The following is a 17,170-nucleotide window of genomic DNA, read 5'->3' as shown; positions in this document are numbered from 1 at the left end:
ACCGCTCATTCTCACTGTGTCTTCACATGGTGAGGAGAAGAGAGAGCAAGCTCTCTGTTGACTCTTCTAAGAACACGAACTCCATTCATGTGGGCTCTGCCCCGATCCTACTTATCTGCCAGAGACCCTACCACCTGAGACCATCACACTGGGCCTAGGGTTTCAACATATGACATTTAAGGGGACATAGACATTCAGTCCATAACAAGAACTCAGGTCTCTTGATTCTAAGTTCAGTGCTTCTCCATTTGCTCCTTATCTGCCTGGGCAATTGAAAAAAATGTATAGTTGTCCAGGAGGTGCTATGATGGAAATAAATACAATGCAGAGCGTTCTGGTTAGTATTATGTGTAACAGCAATACTTAGTCCCAGATCTTAGTAACTCATGGTTTAGTGGGTCAGGAATTTGGACAGGGCTCAACTGGGTGATTTTTCTACTTTATATGACATTGACTGGGATCACTGAGCGATATTCAGCTGGTGGCTGCTCTGGCTAGACAGTCCAAGATGGCTTTACTTAATGTGCTTTTGTGGGGATGGCTGGAAGGCTGGGCCCAGCTGGGCTGAATCCTTCCCCATGTGGTATCAGGGCCTCTCTACCTGGTATTTCAGCTGGGTGTCAGGCTTCAGACACCATAATCCAGGACTCTGAGAGAGCACTGGGGAAGCCCCATCTTCTTCAGTGCTAGGCCTGGAACTGGTACAACACCACCTCTTAGCCTGAGCTCAGCTTTAGGGAGATAGGAAATAAAGCCTTCCTCTTGTCGGAGGACTGTCAAAGGATTACAGCCCTCTTTCATCTCCACACTGAACTAGAATAACAGTCAGAGAAGGTGCCTTGAGGAAGTGGCATTTAAGCAGAGACCTGGGGAATGAGTAAGGGCAGCTCTGGGGGCAGGGGGAGGAGAAGAGGGGCCAGTGGGGCTGGAACACCATGGTGGTGAGGGAGTGTGAGAAGCCACTGAAGCATTGTAAGTAGGCGGAAGCATGATCCCATTTCTGTTTTTTAAAAACTTTTTATGTTTATTATTTATAATTGAGAGAGAGAGAGAGAGAGAGAGCGCACACAGGCAGGGGAGGGTTAGAGAGAGAGGGCGACATAGAATCTGAAGCAGGCTCCAGGCTCTGAGCTGTCAGCACAGAGCCTGACACGGGGCTCAAACTCAGAAACCGTGAGATCATGACCTGAGCAGAAGTCGGATGCTTAACCGACTGAGCCACCCAGGTGCCCCTCCCATTTCTGTTTTTGAAAGATGACCCTGCACCGGAGGGGGCACGAGTAGAGCAGGGGAGATGGGTGGTGTGGGTGGGAGTATTGCTCTGCAGGTGGGTGTTGACGATTGTAGGGGTGATGACAGAGCAGACAAGGAGGAGTGGGCACTGCTGGGTAGTCTTTCAGAGGTAGGATTCAGGAAAAGAGGAATCAAGGATATCTTCCACCTGTGACTTGACAGAGGACTTGAGAAGCGTGAGGCAGAAGCTACCATCCTGTGCTGAAATCACCTGTGTTCTTGTCTGTCCCCTTTTGACAACCAGTGGGCTGTGAACTCAGAGATGGCAGAGAGAGTGGCTCTTGACTAGGGTCACTTAGTACCTGCTTTGGCATCTGGTTGGCACGCACTACATGTTAGTTGAATGAATGAACAGAGATCAAGTGGTGATTGGAGTTGCTCTGACGTGGGGCTGGTGGGAGGCAGGGAAGGGGACATCTGTCTTCTGGCTGCCTTATGAGCTTGGTGAAACCATTCAGGCAAAGGGTCACCCACTCCTTGTGCGTCGTGCCTGGCACAGTGTTGTTGAGAGGACAGAATGTGGGCTTTACGGTGCTCTCCCTGACTGGGCAGTCGGGACTCTAGAGCACCAGTTTACAAAGTGTGGTCCTGACCAGCAGCGTCACGTGGGGACTTGTCAGAAATGCAAAATCTCGGGCCTCCCCCCAGACCTGCTGAATGACAAACTCCAGGGGTGGGGCCCAGCAGTCTGTATTTTAACAAGCCCTCCAGGAGATTCTGATGCTCATTCATATTTAAGGGCACCCACTGCAGTGGTTTTCCAGATGATAAATTAGTCACAACTCACTTTTAGTCCATGCTAGCCTTCTAGACCCTTCCTCTTCCCCAGAGTCAGGTCCGTAACCCACAGTCCTTTCCCAGCCAGCCCTGGCCTGAGCTTGGCTTGTCCTTTGCAAGACCTGGAACTGAGTGCCGTTCCTGAGCAGGAGTGTGGTGCGGGGGGCAGCACACAGGGGGCTTAAAACCTGCCTCTGGGGTACGTGGATGTCCTTGAAACAAATTGAATAGTTCTAGGAAGCCAGAGGTTTCCTAGGACTAAGACTTTTTCTCCCTCAGTGGAGGGTTTTCTAAGACATCAATACACTGATATGTCTAGGGGCTAGGGCGGTTTGGGGAGGGGACGTGAATGGAGTTAGGAGCAACTACCTATTCCATACTCCCTCTTAAAGATTCCGAACACCTGTTAGGGGATAGAAGGCTCTGAGAAGTTCTGCAATAAATGAGCCTGTTGATTTCTTTCTGAAAGCTATATGATCACAGAATTCTCCCTCCCCTGAAATATTGATTATTATTTCACCAAACTAGCACTGCTTGGGACCCAGTTTGAAAAGCCCCATCCTAGCCCAGCTCCAGATTTCCATCTGGAATATTAGCACCACATGCAAATAGTGCCCCGTGTCTGAGGTGATGTCCTCTTCTATCCTGACACCTTCACAGTTTTTGATACCTCTTACCTTCCATGGGCTATACCTGAGAAAAATGCTTTCTCTAGCCAGTTGTTGGTTGCTGCTATTTGGACAGCTGTGGCGGGGGGGGGGGTGTGGGGTGTGGGGAAGGCAACAGAGAATTGTATTGAAATATGTTTAAAGTTGGGAAAGTCAGATTTTGGAAAGAACTGGGAGGTACGTGGCTAGCTAATGAATAATGCTTAATAGTCCCTGTGAAGAAGGTTTGGAGCATCTCTTCACGGAGCAGTTGGGAGGGAGGATTCCAGCGAGCAACTAACGTTTTCTCGCAGATGTAGTATTTCCCTAAAAAGATGCTATAATTTAGGTTTAGCCTTTCAGGTGAAACCTAAGCAGAGAAGCATTTGGGTAGCAGGTAAATGGAGCCTGTCAATGGGCTGAGGATTCAGAATCAAAAGGTTTGCTTAGACTGCGGTGGGATGAAGGAGAAGGTCCTCCAGGTGGGGCTCCTGTCTCCATTCATAGTCACTACTATTACTATGACTAGTATCACACTAGTAATAGCTTTCCGGTAATACTTCCCAGGGTTGATATTCTTCCAGTACCGTGTGCCAGCCACACCTTTCCTGATCGCTCGGTGCTGTGCTGTGCGGGTTGTTTAACCCTTCAGATACTCATCACATGCCACGTGTTCTACTAGATCTTTTGCATGTGTGGCCTCATTTAACTTTCGTGGTAAACATGGTGACCTTTGAGGCAGGTACTATCCTGCCTTTCTCATTGAAAACATTGAGGTTGAGAAGTTAAGTCATTTGCTCAGAGGGACATGGCTAGAGCAGGTATGTGGCAGAGCTAGAATTCTGACCTTGGTTTTTTGGGCTCCAAAATGCAAAACTGCTTCAAACTGCATGACTTTGGGTATCCCGTCACCTCTCTGGGATAGTTTAGTGTTTCCTGAGAGCCACCCATCGTTCTAGACCAGTCCTGCATGTGTGGGTGTTGAGGGTTCCCTTCTCTCCTCCTGAGCAGCTCTGGCTCATCCCAGCAGGGCCAGCTCAAGGCTTGCTTCCTCTGGGAAGCCCCTGCTGTAGACCCCAGGCCCACAGTCAACTGCTCTTCCTCTGGCCTCCCATGGTGATCTGTGTGTCACTCACATTATTACTGTCAGATTACCAAGGAATGTTCCAGTTCATATGTCTGGTTCTCCCACTTGAGTCTGATGGCTGCTTGAAGGCAAGGGGTCATTTCTAGTCTCTTTCTCCCTCTCTGATCAATGATAGAAGTTTTTTTGAATGAGTAGTTGAAAAGACCAAGATATTACCAAATACTTCCTTTAAACATATGAAGGAGATAGACTTACTTTGTGTGACTACAGAAAGGGGAGAGGTGAGGTCCAAGGATAGCATTTTCAGAGAAACTGTTTCACCTCGACCTAGAGAACATTCCAGTAGCCAGAGCTGTCCATCAAGGAAAGGGCTGCCTTGAGGATGTGAGCTCCCAGTCTGTGGAGGGGTGCACACAAAGATCCGGTATTTTAAGTGGGCATTTCTGCAACATGAGGGCTGGTCAGACCAGATTGGTGTTCCTTCAAATGAGGGTGCGATCACTGATAGCACATGAACCATAAATATTGAATTCTTTAATTCTTTTTCAGTCTCTGTGGTTGGCTCAAGGAGACAGTCTCAGTTTGGTTACTAGTATGTTGCTATGCCTCTCTAATCTCCCCTTTCACAAATAGAGAGCAGACCTCAGGCACCAGCATCTCCCTAGGATTGAATGATGCTATTTTGTATTCCTTGAACTTACTTCTTCAGTTAACTTTCTATTTATGGCAAGTGATGCTGGTTTTTTAAAATTTTATTTTAACTAAGACTGGGGAAAGTCCTTTGTAAATAAATTCACTTAAGTAAAAAGTAAATAATTAACAGGGAGGTATTAAATATGGTGGGTTTGCAGGAAAGGCAAAAAGCCTGAAGCCCATGTAAGACCGCCCCCGGAGTCATTCTAGCTCCTTCTGGAGAGTGAATGTCTTGCATCACTACCCTTTCCATCTTCCACCTTTCTGTTTTCATTGCTGGGAGGGATTCTAAAGCAGGAATCTCAGCCTAAACCGTGGTCTTTGCAACAGCTACACCCCTTTTTCTCCTTCCAAGTTTTCCCTTCTGGCTCTTTTCTAGATCCTACACCAGCTTTCCTGAAATCTTCAGAGACTATAATTAGCAACTTCCAAAGTATTAACCAGGATGTGGTTTATTTATGTATGATATGCTTTATATAAATATATATGTGCATATCATTTAAATTTTATTCTAAAAATGAAAAATAGATGATGTAATAAAGGAGATTTCATTTTTTATTTTTTTATGGCCATTTGCATTTTATTTATAACTGCATTTGAAAGCATGCTTGCCATTCCTTGTTGGGCATTGTGGTGTTTGATTACAATCAGGAAGAAGCCTATTGATTCCTAAGCCCATGACCCACTCTAAGCCCACTCACCTCTCCATTCACTTCTAGACATGATGTCCACTGTTATCTTTTTTTTTTTAATATATACTTTATTGCGAAGTTGGCTAACATACAGTGTGCTCTTGGTTTTGGGGGTAGATTCTCGTGATTCATCGCTTACCTACAACACCCAGTGCTCATCCCAACAGGTGCCCTCCTTAATGCCCATCACCCACTATCTCCTCTCCCCCGCCTCCCCAATCAACCCTTAATTTGTTCTCTGTATTTCTGAGTGTCTTGTATGGTTTGCCTCCCTCCCTCTCTGTTTGAAATTGTTTTTTTCCCCTTCCCTTCCCTTCCCCCATGATCTTCTGTTAAGTTTCTCACATTCCACATATGAGTGAAAACATGATATCTGTCTTTCTCTGGCTGACTTATTTCACTTAGCATAATACCCTCCAGTTCCATCCACATTGCTGCAAATGGCAGGATTTCATTCTTTCTCATTGCCAAGTAGTATTCCATTGTATATATAAACCACATCTTATAAAGGGGATTGTAACAAGTAGGAATATGCAGGGGTTTACTTTTGACTCAATTCCATTAGACAAATAGGGTAATAATGACCTTGGAAGATTATATAGTACCTTGCTTACACATTGCAAATTACCTCCCCAGCCTTAGTTGCTTAAATCCTCCCAAGAATCCTAGTGGAGCTGGGAGTCAGAAAAGGTGTCATTATCTCCACCTGACACACAAGAGACCTGAAGGCCAGACAAGGTGAGTCCTGATTTAGGATCCCCAGGTGATCAGTAGAAGAACCAACCAGAGGAGACATGGGTCAGGGCTAGCACTGCATATACAGTGGTGTGCTCATTTTGCAGATGGATAAACCAAGGCAAAGGGGTTTGTAGGGAAAGAGAAGATGAGGTTGGCCGGGCTTTGCCCATTGAGGTAGAGATTTTCATTCTGGTGCCAAGAATATTTTTAGGAAGTTCAAGGGGGGAGCTCAGAGGTGCTAATGGACACCAGACCCAGTGTGCCATCACTTTGAGGTGTGAGAACAAGTGAGTGAATCAGCCTGCTCCAGGGTGGAGAGGGAGTCCCAGGACCATTTGCACTGGGTCTTGAAGTATACATGAGAGTTTGCAGTGGGGGAGGAAAACCAACACTTGTGGAAAGCCTACCATGGGTCATATATCTATATACATCCATCGTTGGAATTTCCTAATAACCTAATGAGCTGCTAGTGGTAATAATAGTGATTATAACAACAATAATAATTATCATATGCTGGGTTTGATGCTAAGAGCATCCCGTGAATTACCTCATTCAGTTCTTAAGGTGCCATTGTGAGGTAGCCGTTATCAATCCTATTTTACAGATAAGGAAAGAAAAGGTCTAATTAACTATCCAAGTTCACCCAGCTGGTGAGGGACAACTGGGATTGAGCCCCAGCCTTTGACTCAGCACCGAAGCATGGGTAAGCAGATCCTGCCTCAGCCAGGTGACCCAATGGATGTAGTCCTTCCCCTTCCGAATTATTCTTTCTCAGGGTTGGCATCAGCCAAAGATAGCTTCTAGTCAGTGGATTTCAATTCGTTCTCCTTGCCCTAAAAACTCACATTCACCATTTGTCGTGGTGGCTCTGAGGCGAAGCCCCAGGATAAACTCTTCCTCTTCACCTGGATGGCTCCTCTGCTTCCCACCTGGCCTCCCTGCCCCAGTGATCTCATCATTGGCCCACTTAAACCTTCATGCAGCCTTGACCTATGTATAAGGTCCTTCCTGCCACAGCTGCCTCTGCTTCCACTGTGCCTTCCCTCAGCCCTGCTCTAGACAGCTAGCCCCAGAACAGCCCATGTCCTATCTGACTTTACAGCTTCACACTACTCAGGCTTCCCTCTGCCTGCAGGATGCTCTCATCTTTTCCCTTTGCACCTCTTCTGTGTACTTCAAGGCCCAATGCAAATGCTCCTGTGACTTTCCCTCTACCCTGAGGCAGAATTAGCTCCTCCCTCCCTCCTCTGGGATCCCATTCCTTACACAGCATAACACAGTACCCTCTCCTGCTTAGCATCCCTCCTCCTTTTTTCTTTTTTTAAATTTTTTTTTAACGTTTATTTATTTTTGAGACAGAGAGGCAGAGCATGAACAGGGGAGGGGCAGAGAGAGAGGGAGATACAGAATCCGAAACAGGCTCCAGGCTCTGAGCTGTCAGCACAGAGCCCGACGCGGGGCTTGAACTCACGGACCGTGAGATCATGACCTGAGCCGAAGTCGGACGCTTAACTGACCGAGCCACCCAGGCGCCCCCCTCCTCCTTTTTTCTGATAACAGCATTGAGATTTTCCTCTGGGGACTCATCCCTGAGCAATGGTGAATCTGTGACTGGCTCTGAATCATCTTGGTCGCAGAGCTTTAATCTAATAAAATGTAATTCCAGGACTTTTAGTGGACTGATGGGGGGTGGAGGCTGTCTTTCTACTGGGATTACTGGCAGCCAGGGTATTTTTGGTCTGTAGAGGGCCTACCTGAGAGTGAAGCCAACACAGAGAGAGGAAAGCAGAGCCAAGAGATGGGGAGAGCAAGACCAGATCCTGAGAACATCCTTTGAACCCCTGGGTCCAGCTATTCCTGAGGCCAACTCCCTCCTCTTCCTTTATATTTTTTGATTACAATGTTTTATCCTTTAAATTTTTCCCTCCTTCCACTTACTATCATTTTTGCTTAAGCCAGCCTGAAGTATATTTGTCACTTAAATTAGAGGAATTCTGACCAATAGCTGTAATAATTCTTGGTTTGCATTAATTTTACCTGTTAGATTGTGAGCCTTCTCAAGGCACATCTAGTCATCTTTTCAATCCACTGTGACTAGACTGTCCCTCACATGTGGCAGAGGTTTAAAAAAATATTAGAAGAGCGAGTTAAGTGAACAGGTGAATGAATGGATGAATTAGATTCTGCCAAGGACTCTGGAGGAATACAAGGAAATACAAGAGACTGTTCCTGCCTTCAAAGGGCTTCTAGAATAAGCAGAGGATCAAGCCCCATACATGTGAGTGGCGATTGATGAGCTAAGCAACAACATAAAAGGTGTCCAGAGGTGACCATCTGAGAAGATTGAAATGTGTGATTTAGACAGATCTCAGGTAATCCCTGAAGGAAAAGCCTTTTGAACAAGACTTCAGAGAGTGGGCTTTTGCCATGTGGAAAGGGTAGGGGAAGGCATTCAAAGTGAGTGAAGACAGAATATGCACAGGTGCCAAGGCAGGAATGCCCACGAGCTGGGAAGAGCTAGCTACCCCCTTCCTGGGTTTCAGCAGCCTCATTGTCCTGTCATTGAAGATACATACACGAAAGGGTCCTGCATAATGGCTATTCACCGTCTTCATTTTTGTGCATCTTGTGAGGCTTTTCAAATAATTAAGTTGGGGAATTGGGAACAAAAAAGCCTTTGTCAGCTCATGTGTATGCATTTTGGTTTTGGAAAATAACAGTCGATATTGTTAACATTTGAAGACCCTCACTGGCCACTGAGTCGCTCATCCATCCATATGATAGATGAGACAGCAGAGCCTCAGAGAGGTAGAGCGACAAGCCCAAGGACTTAGAGCTGTTTAGCAGCAGAATCTAACCAGAGTCAGAACCTCTCCAACTCACAATACAATGGCCTCAGGCAAATTGAGGCAAAAAAAAAAAAAAAAGATAAATGAAGAAACCCATCCTTGGTTCAGAGCTTCATCCACTGCCTGGAGAAGGTTTCTGCAAGCAGAGAGGGGGAGGTGGGAGCGGGGTGGACTGGCCTTGGATGCCAGCTAATGGGGTCAGACTTTATCTTCTGTATCCCAGGTCCATTCGCTCCTCTGATGGACCACATGAAAGACGCCTGAGCGATCATGTAAACTGTTCTGGGGCTCCTGATCCACTTGGGGCAGCAGCCTATTATGGGTTGAATTGTGTCCTCCCAAAATTTACATGTTGGAGTCCTAACCCCAAAACCTTAGAATGTGACTTTATATGGAAATAGGGTCTTTGCAGAGATAATCAAGTTAACCTGCGCATAGGGTGGGCCCTAATCCAGCATGACTGGTGTTCTTATAAAAAAGGGAAATTTGGACACAGACACAGGGAAAACATCATGTGAACTCGAAGGCGGAGATTGGGGTGATATGTCTATAAGGCAAGCAACACAAAAGATGGCCAGCCAACCACCGGAATCTAGAGGAGAGGCATGGAACAGGGTCTCCCTCACAGTCCCCAGAAGGAATCAACCTTTCTGACACTTTGATCTCAGACTTGTAGCCTCCAGAACTGTGAGACAACACATTTCTGCTATTTAAGCCTCCCAGTGCGGTGCTTTGTTACAGCAGCTGTGTACAACAGTACCCAGCCCAGACGTTCATCCTGGCCTTCAAGGCCCCAGCTCATGCTACCTCTCCAGCCTTGTCTGCACCCTTGGTTACCTCCTCTCTGCTCTCTGGCCACGCGTGCCTTCTCTCCATTTTACAAGGCGTCCATGCACACAGAGCCTTCACACTTACTGCTGGAATGCTCTCCTTTATCCCTGTGTTACACCGAAATCTGCCCATCCTTGTGAATCCAGCTTATCCTTCTGGATACTTTTCATCTCTTCAGCCAACTGTGTGCCCTGTCCTTCCAGAGAAACAGTGGTGAACATGATAGACATAAGCTTGAGAGGAGTCAGAGACCAGAAGCAGAAAGCAAATGAACAGGACAAATCTCAGGAATGGGAGTGCAGTAATAACAATAAAATAGGGGTTTGTGCTAGGGACCAGGGAGCCCCTGAGTGTCAGGGAAAGCCACATGCAGGAGAAACATCTCAACTGAAGCCTCGATGGTAAGAAGGACCAGCATGGTCAACAGATGCTCACTTCTACCTCCCTGGGGTGGGGTAAGCCCCCTCCATAGACCCTTGAGGTACCATGCATTTCTCCTTCATAGCCCCTATCACTGATGCAATTTTCTTTCTTTTTTTTTTTTTTTAATGTTTATTATTTATTTTTGAGAGAAAGAGACAGAGTGTGAGCAGGGGAGGGGCAGAGAGAGGGGGAGACACAGAATCTGAAGTAGGCTTCAGGCTGTGAGCTGTCAGCACAGACCCTGACACAAGGCCCAAACTCACGAACTGCGAGATCATGATCTGAGCTGAAGTCGGACGCCCAACTGACTGAGCCACCCAGGTCCCCCGAAATTTTCTATGTATTTATGTGATGACTTGATTATCACCTGAGGCCCCCACTGGACTGTACACTCCATGAATGAGGGAGTATGACTCATTTTGCTTACCATTGCCTGGCACATAAGATGGCACTCAGGTAATATTTGTAGACTTAATGATTCATGCTCCAAGTAAGGGCGATGAATTCCAAATCCTGCTCAGGGCAGCTTAGGTAGCAAGAGGTTATGCTTACCTTTTGGGCCCTGGAACTAATTGAGGGAGCCTTTTTCAGGGGCAGCTTTGCTAGCAGTCTGCTGAGCAAGCCAGCGTAAGCCCCAAAAACGTCTTAGAAGGGAGCAGGAAGGCAGAGGCAGGGATTTGGCATCTTGGCGATGGTGTCAGCTGCAGGAGCTTGCCTCTCTCCCAGAGGAACCACAGTCCCAGGGCAGTAGATTTGGATTCATCTGCAGCGTGGGGCTCTGAAGGCCTGGAAATGGGTTCTGTTTGCAAGGCGGAATTTTCCGGCCCCCAGCTGAGAAGCAGGAGAAGCTGGCTCACTGCTAATTTCATTTCCCTAGCTCACCAGCTTGGCAAGACCTTGCTCCTCTAAGCTGCATTCTCTTGGAGCCTCATACCCAGCAACTCTAGCCAAAGAAAGAAAGCTGTGACTCACCAGAAATTTTCATTGCTGTTTTCTGGCCAAAAAAGAAAGAAAGAAAAAGAAAATATATATACATATGTATGTGAAAGTTCTCACATACATATGTATATGCCTGCTGCTTCTGCCTGCTGCATAGATACTGGGATGCACGATTGGAAAAGCAGAAAGGCTGCTCAAGATGTGCCTTAGAGTAGAGCGCGCTGGCCAGGTTCACTGTGACACCTTCCAAAAGTGTGGCTGCAGCAGGCGAAATGAGTGCTGGAATGGAGAGCTGGGTTTCAGGTCAAAGGGGTTCCATTCTCAAAAGGGACAAGTAACCCCCTGGAAAAGGAAGGCTGGTGTCCAGCTCTTCCATGTGTCTTTGGGTGCTTCTTCCTGGGGTTCTGGTACAATCCAGATGGCCAATGGGATGGTGATCGATGTGCTGGCTGGAGCCTTTGACCTGTCCCCTCCTCCGCTTTGCTTCCTGGACTCCAGCCACATTGGCCTTTATTCAGTTCCTTAAATGCACCAAACTCCCCCACCCCGTCATGAGCTTTTGCCTGTTCTCTTCCCTTTGCCTGGGCCCTTGTCCCCTGAGCCTCCCCTCCCACCCCCCTTACCAGGCTCCCGCCCTCTTCCTTTAGAGTCCAGCCTAAAAACTGCTTCCTCAGAGATACTTCAGGGACCCCCAGGCCAGGTCCTCTTGTTATGGGCTCTCCTGGCACCATTTTCTCTAGCACTTCCTGCAGTTGTAACTTGACACACATTTGCAGGATTTCTTGAGCGGTGTCTGTCTCCCTCACTATACTGTAAACTCCGCGGAGGCAGGAACTGTGTCTGTTGTGTTCAAAATTACATCCCTGGGGTCTGGACCATATGAAATATTCAATAAAAAATGTATTGAGTGGATGAACTGCTGAATGAATGACCATGGAGCTGTTTTCTGGTGTTTAATCCCAAGGCTAATGGTACCATTTGTGTAGCCAGAATACAGAGGTTATGCACAGACCCGCATAAAGTCACGTAGGCAGTGTGGTGGACACAGGTGGACACTCACCCTCAAGTCCAGGCAACTTTCTGTTTTGCCATGTTGGGTTCCATCTGTGGCTCTTGCGTCTTCTTTCTGACATGGTGAGAGCCTGGTACCATTGTGGCCAAGATCACGGGTGGCAGCTTTCCGCAAAGCAGTCAATTCCGCCCCTGATCCTGGCTGTGGACAGCCCTGTTGCCGCCCCCCCCCCCCCCCGCCCCAGCCAAGCCTTGTAGTCTATTAATGAGCTGCCCTACACAAAGGGAGCCAGGGCTGGGAGAAGGTGAGGAGAGCAGAACAAGCAGTCTCCATTCTGGGATAGACCAAGCGCATGGGCCTGCTGGTTGGATGGCAGGCCTGGGCAGCATCTCTGCAGGGAAGGATGGGATAGCCTATAATGGCCATCCTAGGTAACCAGGGGGAGGGGAGGAGCCCAGCCCTGTCCCGTCCCTCCAGCCTCAGCCTTGCCAGGCCTCCTGAGGATTTGCCTCTTCTACCATGTGGTCATGCACATTTGTACAGGGTTCCATGTCATTCCATGGTTTCAAATACCATCTGAGTGCTTGCTACCACCTTCCCCATTTGTTTCTCTAGCCCAGATATCACCATCCTGGTATTCCTTAAGCCCTTTAGACTTGTTGTGTTCAAACAGAGTTCCTCTCTGTCCCTCCCTGCCTCACCACTGCTCTGCTTCTCCTCAGCTTAGCAAATGCCACCCCTGCTCTCCCAAGGTGCCCAACCGAGGAAACTTGGGAGTCTCCTTGGACATCTCTTCCTCCCTCCCCATCCGCATCTCAAACTCCATCCGGTTAATCTCCAGACCCAGTCTGTTCACTACCTAGGTATTTCTTGAATCTTTCATCTTTTCTCTTGGCCCCCTTGAGCCCATCCTCCACAGAGTAGCCAAAGCTAGAGTCTGCAGATGCAGTTTTACCCGTTCACTCCCCCACTCCAGATCCTTTGATGGCTTTCCACTGACTTGAGGACAAAGCTCAAACTCTGTAATGGAACTTACAAAGGCCCTTGGCTCTGTGGCTTCTGTCTGATTCTCCAACCTTCCATCTTTCACCCCAGAACGCCATGCTCGAGCCCCACTCGACTGTGTTCTATTCACCCACATGTTCTCTCCAGCCTCCCTCTGGGCCTTTGTTCACCATACTTCTCCATCTAGAAAGCTCTGCCCTATCCAACTTCATTGCAGCCTTTGGTTCTTAGTCAAGAAAGTGCTTCCTCCGGGAAGGGAAGCCATCCATCACCTCACCACCAAATGTGGGCAAGAGGGCCCTCTTCTGCTCCACACCTCCTTCTCATGACTACATTTATGAGGCTGTGTCACCATCTTCTGTTCCTCCCGTGTGGCTCCTCACTTGAGTGGAAGGCATGTGGGGGCAAGATCTTGCCTGCTCTGGTCTCCGCTGCATCTTTAGCACCTAGCTGTGCCTGGCCTGTACACACAGACTGCGAACGAGCTAAGCCTGGGAAAACCAAGACCCTCGTCTTCCCAGCAGCTGCTCACTTTAGCTTGACAAGTCCTTGGTTGTTTCGGGTAACTTTCTTCTGCTTGCCTCCACTTGTCCTGCCTCCCTGTGGGACTCCGTCGGAGATTGCAGAGATTGCTTCCTGCCCACAGCTTCTGATGAGAAAGGGCTGTGCTGGCTTTCTCTGACCAAGTTTCTCTGACCATGTGACCTCATTTCATGGCCCCCAAGCCATCCCAGCACTTCTTTACCCTTTCAAAATCACTTGCCTTCTTTTTCCCCCACCTGAAATTCACCTTCTGGCTGTGACTTCCATAAATTTTGTACATTTAATTCCCTGATGCTGCTCAATTTTTGCATCCCAGACTGAGCTAAGCCCTTGAAGTAATTTGAGTAACAGCTCAATTATCTCATCTCTCCCTTAATCTTTCCATTTCTATCAGGAAGCAGTGAAAAATGGGATGTGCAAAGTATTTTCTGCCCAACCTGCTTCTCCCTTGCAGTTGTTATCTCAGTTTGTGTCATCAGCATCTACCCAGTTTCCTGAGATCTGCACCTTGGAATCACTCTACTTTCCTCCATCCTTCTTCTTCCTCTCTATTTCCAGGAGCTCTCCATGATGATCTGTGCTCCCTTGGAAGTGTCTCAAGTCCTTCCTTCTCTGGCCACACTGCCACCGACCCAGGCCCTCATCATCTCTCTCTTTTCCTAGACTAAGGTCACCTCATGACTAGTCGTCCTCTCTCCAGCCCCATGCCTCTGTACACCCCCATCTATCCTGCCATACACTCATCCATATATGAGTCCACTCATCTATCCACCCATCCACTCATTCACCTACCCATTCACTCATCTACCCATCCACCCACTTGCTCATGTATTTACCCATCTACCCACCCCTTTATCCACTCATCCATCCATCCATCCATCCATTCATCTATCCATCTATCTATCTATCCATCCATCCTGCAGTCTGCCCTCAGTGATCTAAACACACTTTGGTTAAATCATACCTCTGCTTACGTAACTTTCATGACTCCTCACTGCCTATAGCAGGCATTCTTAGCCCTGGATGCACATTAGAATCCTACAGAAAATGTTTAAAAATTACCAATACTAGGGGCGCCTGGGTGGCTCAGTCAGTTAAGCATCTAACTTTGGCTTGGGTCATAATCTCATGGTTTGTGAGTTCGAACCCTGCGTTGGGCTCTGTGCTGACAGCTCAGACCCTGGAGTCTGCTTTGGATTCTGTGTCTCCCTGTCTCTCTGCCCCTCCCCTGCTCGTGCTGTGTCTCTCTCTTTCTCTCAAAAATAAATAAACATTAAAAAAAAAATACCAATACTAAGGCTTTACCCCTGGAGATTCTGATTTAGTTGGTCTTGCATTGGGCCTGGCTCTTGGTGTTTTCTTAAAGCTCTGCAGGTGATTCTAATGTATAGCCAGGTAGAGAACCATGTGACCTAGAGGATAAATTCCAAGCTCATTAGCTTGGCATTTGTTGCTCCCCACAATCAAGCCCTTAATCTGCCCCTCCAGCTTCATGTCCTACCAGTCCTCTCTTAACATGTTTGAAATTCTGGCTCTACGGAGCCACTTCTCTATCTTTGTATCCATGGTGCCCTCTGCCTACAATTCTCTCTCTCTCTGCTCCTCTGTTTGGAAAACTCCTACCCATTTTTCAAGACCCAGCACAAATGTGTTCTTTTCTCATGGAAATTTCTATAGCATCTACTAGGAATCAGGCACATCCCTGGGCACTGGATGTGGTGCCTGGAACAGAACAGTCTCTCCTCTGGAAGAACTTACAGTAGGGTGAGGGATGGGGATGGAAACTGCTTGAGGCAAATGTTCTCAAACCTGAGTGTGTTAGGGCACCCAGAGGGCTGGTTGAAACACAGATGCTGGGCCTACCCCTAGGGTTTCTTAGTAAGTGGCCTGGGATGGCCCTGAGAACTTGTGCTTTCAACAAGTTCTCAGCTGATGCCAATACTGCTGGTCCAGGTATCACAGTTTGAGAACCCGTGCCTTAGTGTTTGATCACAGGTGCACTCTCTGTGGAGGTATCATTGAAGCTGAGACCAAGAGGAAGAGAAGGAGGCAGTCACAAGAAGAGCAGGGGCTCACGCATTCCAGATGGAGGGAACAGCATGCATGAAGGCTCCAGGTGGGAGGGAACCTGGCACAACGGAAAAGGGGAGTGTGTGCCTGGGATGTGGAGAGCACAGGGGGAGAGTGGTGCCTTCTCCAACTTCTCAAGCGGAACTGATGCTCTGTGTGTGTCTCTGTTATAGCACTTTCTCACCTTCCACTGTAATCCTTTCTTCTGCCTCCGCCACTTGAGAAGGAGCCCCTCCAAGGCACGTCTGTGTCACGGTCACCCACAGCCCATCTGAGACCTGACGCTGAGTAAATGCTGAGGGAATTGGGCTGGGTGGTGGAATTTTTTCGTGTTCTAGCTTTTTCTCTAGGTTACAAGCAAAGAAGCAATTTGTTCATTTTTTTTTTCCTATGGCAGCCTGTCTTCCTTTTTCTTTAGGCATTTTCCACCATAACCATCCTCTAAACCAAACTCCCTTCTCCCGGATTCGTGCTAGCTGGGCAGAGTTTTAGCCCATTTGGTGACAGCCAGAAAATTCCTTTAAGAGGCCCCTCCTCACCTGTCCTTCCCAAGCTTAGGAGTTGCAGTGGGGTCTGGGGCATGGGAGTGCTGCAGGTGCCCAAGGCTGTTGGAGCTGCACCCCCGGCACATCCCCTTGGCTGTGGGAGGATAATGTGGTCATAGAGTCAGCAGAATTCCCTTCCTCAAAATCACTGGTAGTGGGCAGCTGAGCATATCCGTGGCCAGCCCTCTGGGGTGGCCCATCCTGAGGGCCCGAGGGGAGAATGCAGGTCTGGGGCTATCTTAGAGGCCACCACCTTCACATGCAGATGGTCTTCTCCCCCACAACCTGCCTTTTCCAACATGTCCTTCCCACCCTGGGAAGTAGAATAAGGGAAGAATCAGGGCCAGAGGGCAAGAACACAGCACAACACCACATGTGGCAACATGAGATTATCGGTTTCTAATTACCCTTACTTCTTTCTTTTTGGAGAGTAGGGTATATATATGTGCACACACATATGTATATACATGTCTGTGCATATATACATATATGTGTATATATACATGTGCACACATGTGTAAATATATGCATACATATATGTATATGTGTATACATATATACAGATATATGTATACGTGTGTGTGTATACACACACACTCACACCCTTTACTGAGGCCAACAGAGGGGCCTTTGGGAAAGTGTACACAAGTGAGAGATATTCCCCCATTTCCTTTTTCAGAAACATCCTATTTCTTATATCCCATTTCAAACATATCTCTATGGTATGTAGATATCTGGTTCTCAGACTTTGGCTTGAATCAGAATCCCATAGAAGGTGTGTTAAAACCCGGATTGCCACCTCTAGAATTTCTGATTCAGCAGGTCTGGAATGGGGCTTGAGAACCTGCATTTCTAGTGAGATCTCTGGTGATGTTGCTGCTGGTCTGAGGACCACACTTTGAGAACCCCTGTTTTAGCAAAATGCCCGGCTGGAGTCTGCTAAGACCTATCAGTTGTTACGGGGCAGAGGTGGGGGCGGATTTATTTGTCTTGTATGTACTTTACTCATGCATCCCATTTGGGAAG

General features: G+C 47.7%; 1 protein-coding gene across 2 annotated transcripts in view; it reads left to right on the top strand.

Annotated features, from left to right (window-relative positions):
• SRGAP3 (SLIT-ROBO Rho GTPase activating protein 3) overlaps positions 1–17,170 on the top strand; it is a 257,503-nt gene that overhangs the window by 124,772 nt on the left and 115,561 nt on the right. The window lies entirely within an intron of this gene.

The sequence above is a fragment of the Panthera uncia genome, chromosome A2 (assembly GCF_023721935.1).
Source record: "Panthera uncia isolate 11264 chromosome A2, Puncia_PCG_1.0, whole genome shotgun sequence".
NCBI classification, from domain to species: Eukaryota; Metazoa; Chordata; class Mammalia; order Carnivora; family Felidae; genus Panthera; species Panthera uncia.
Note: the sequence above shows the minus strand (reverse complement) of the source record. Positions and strands in the feature narration are given on the sequence as shown.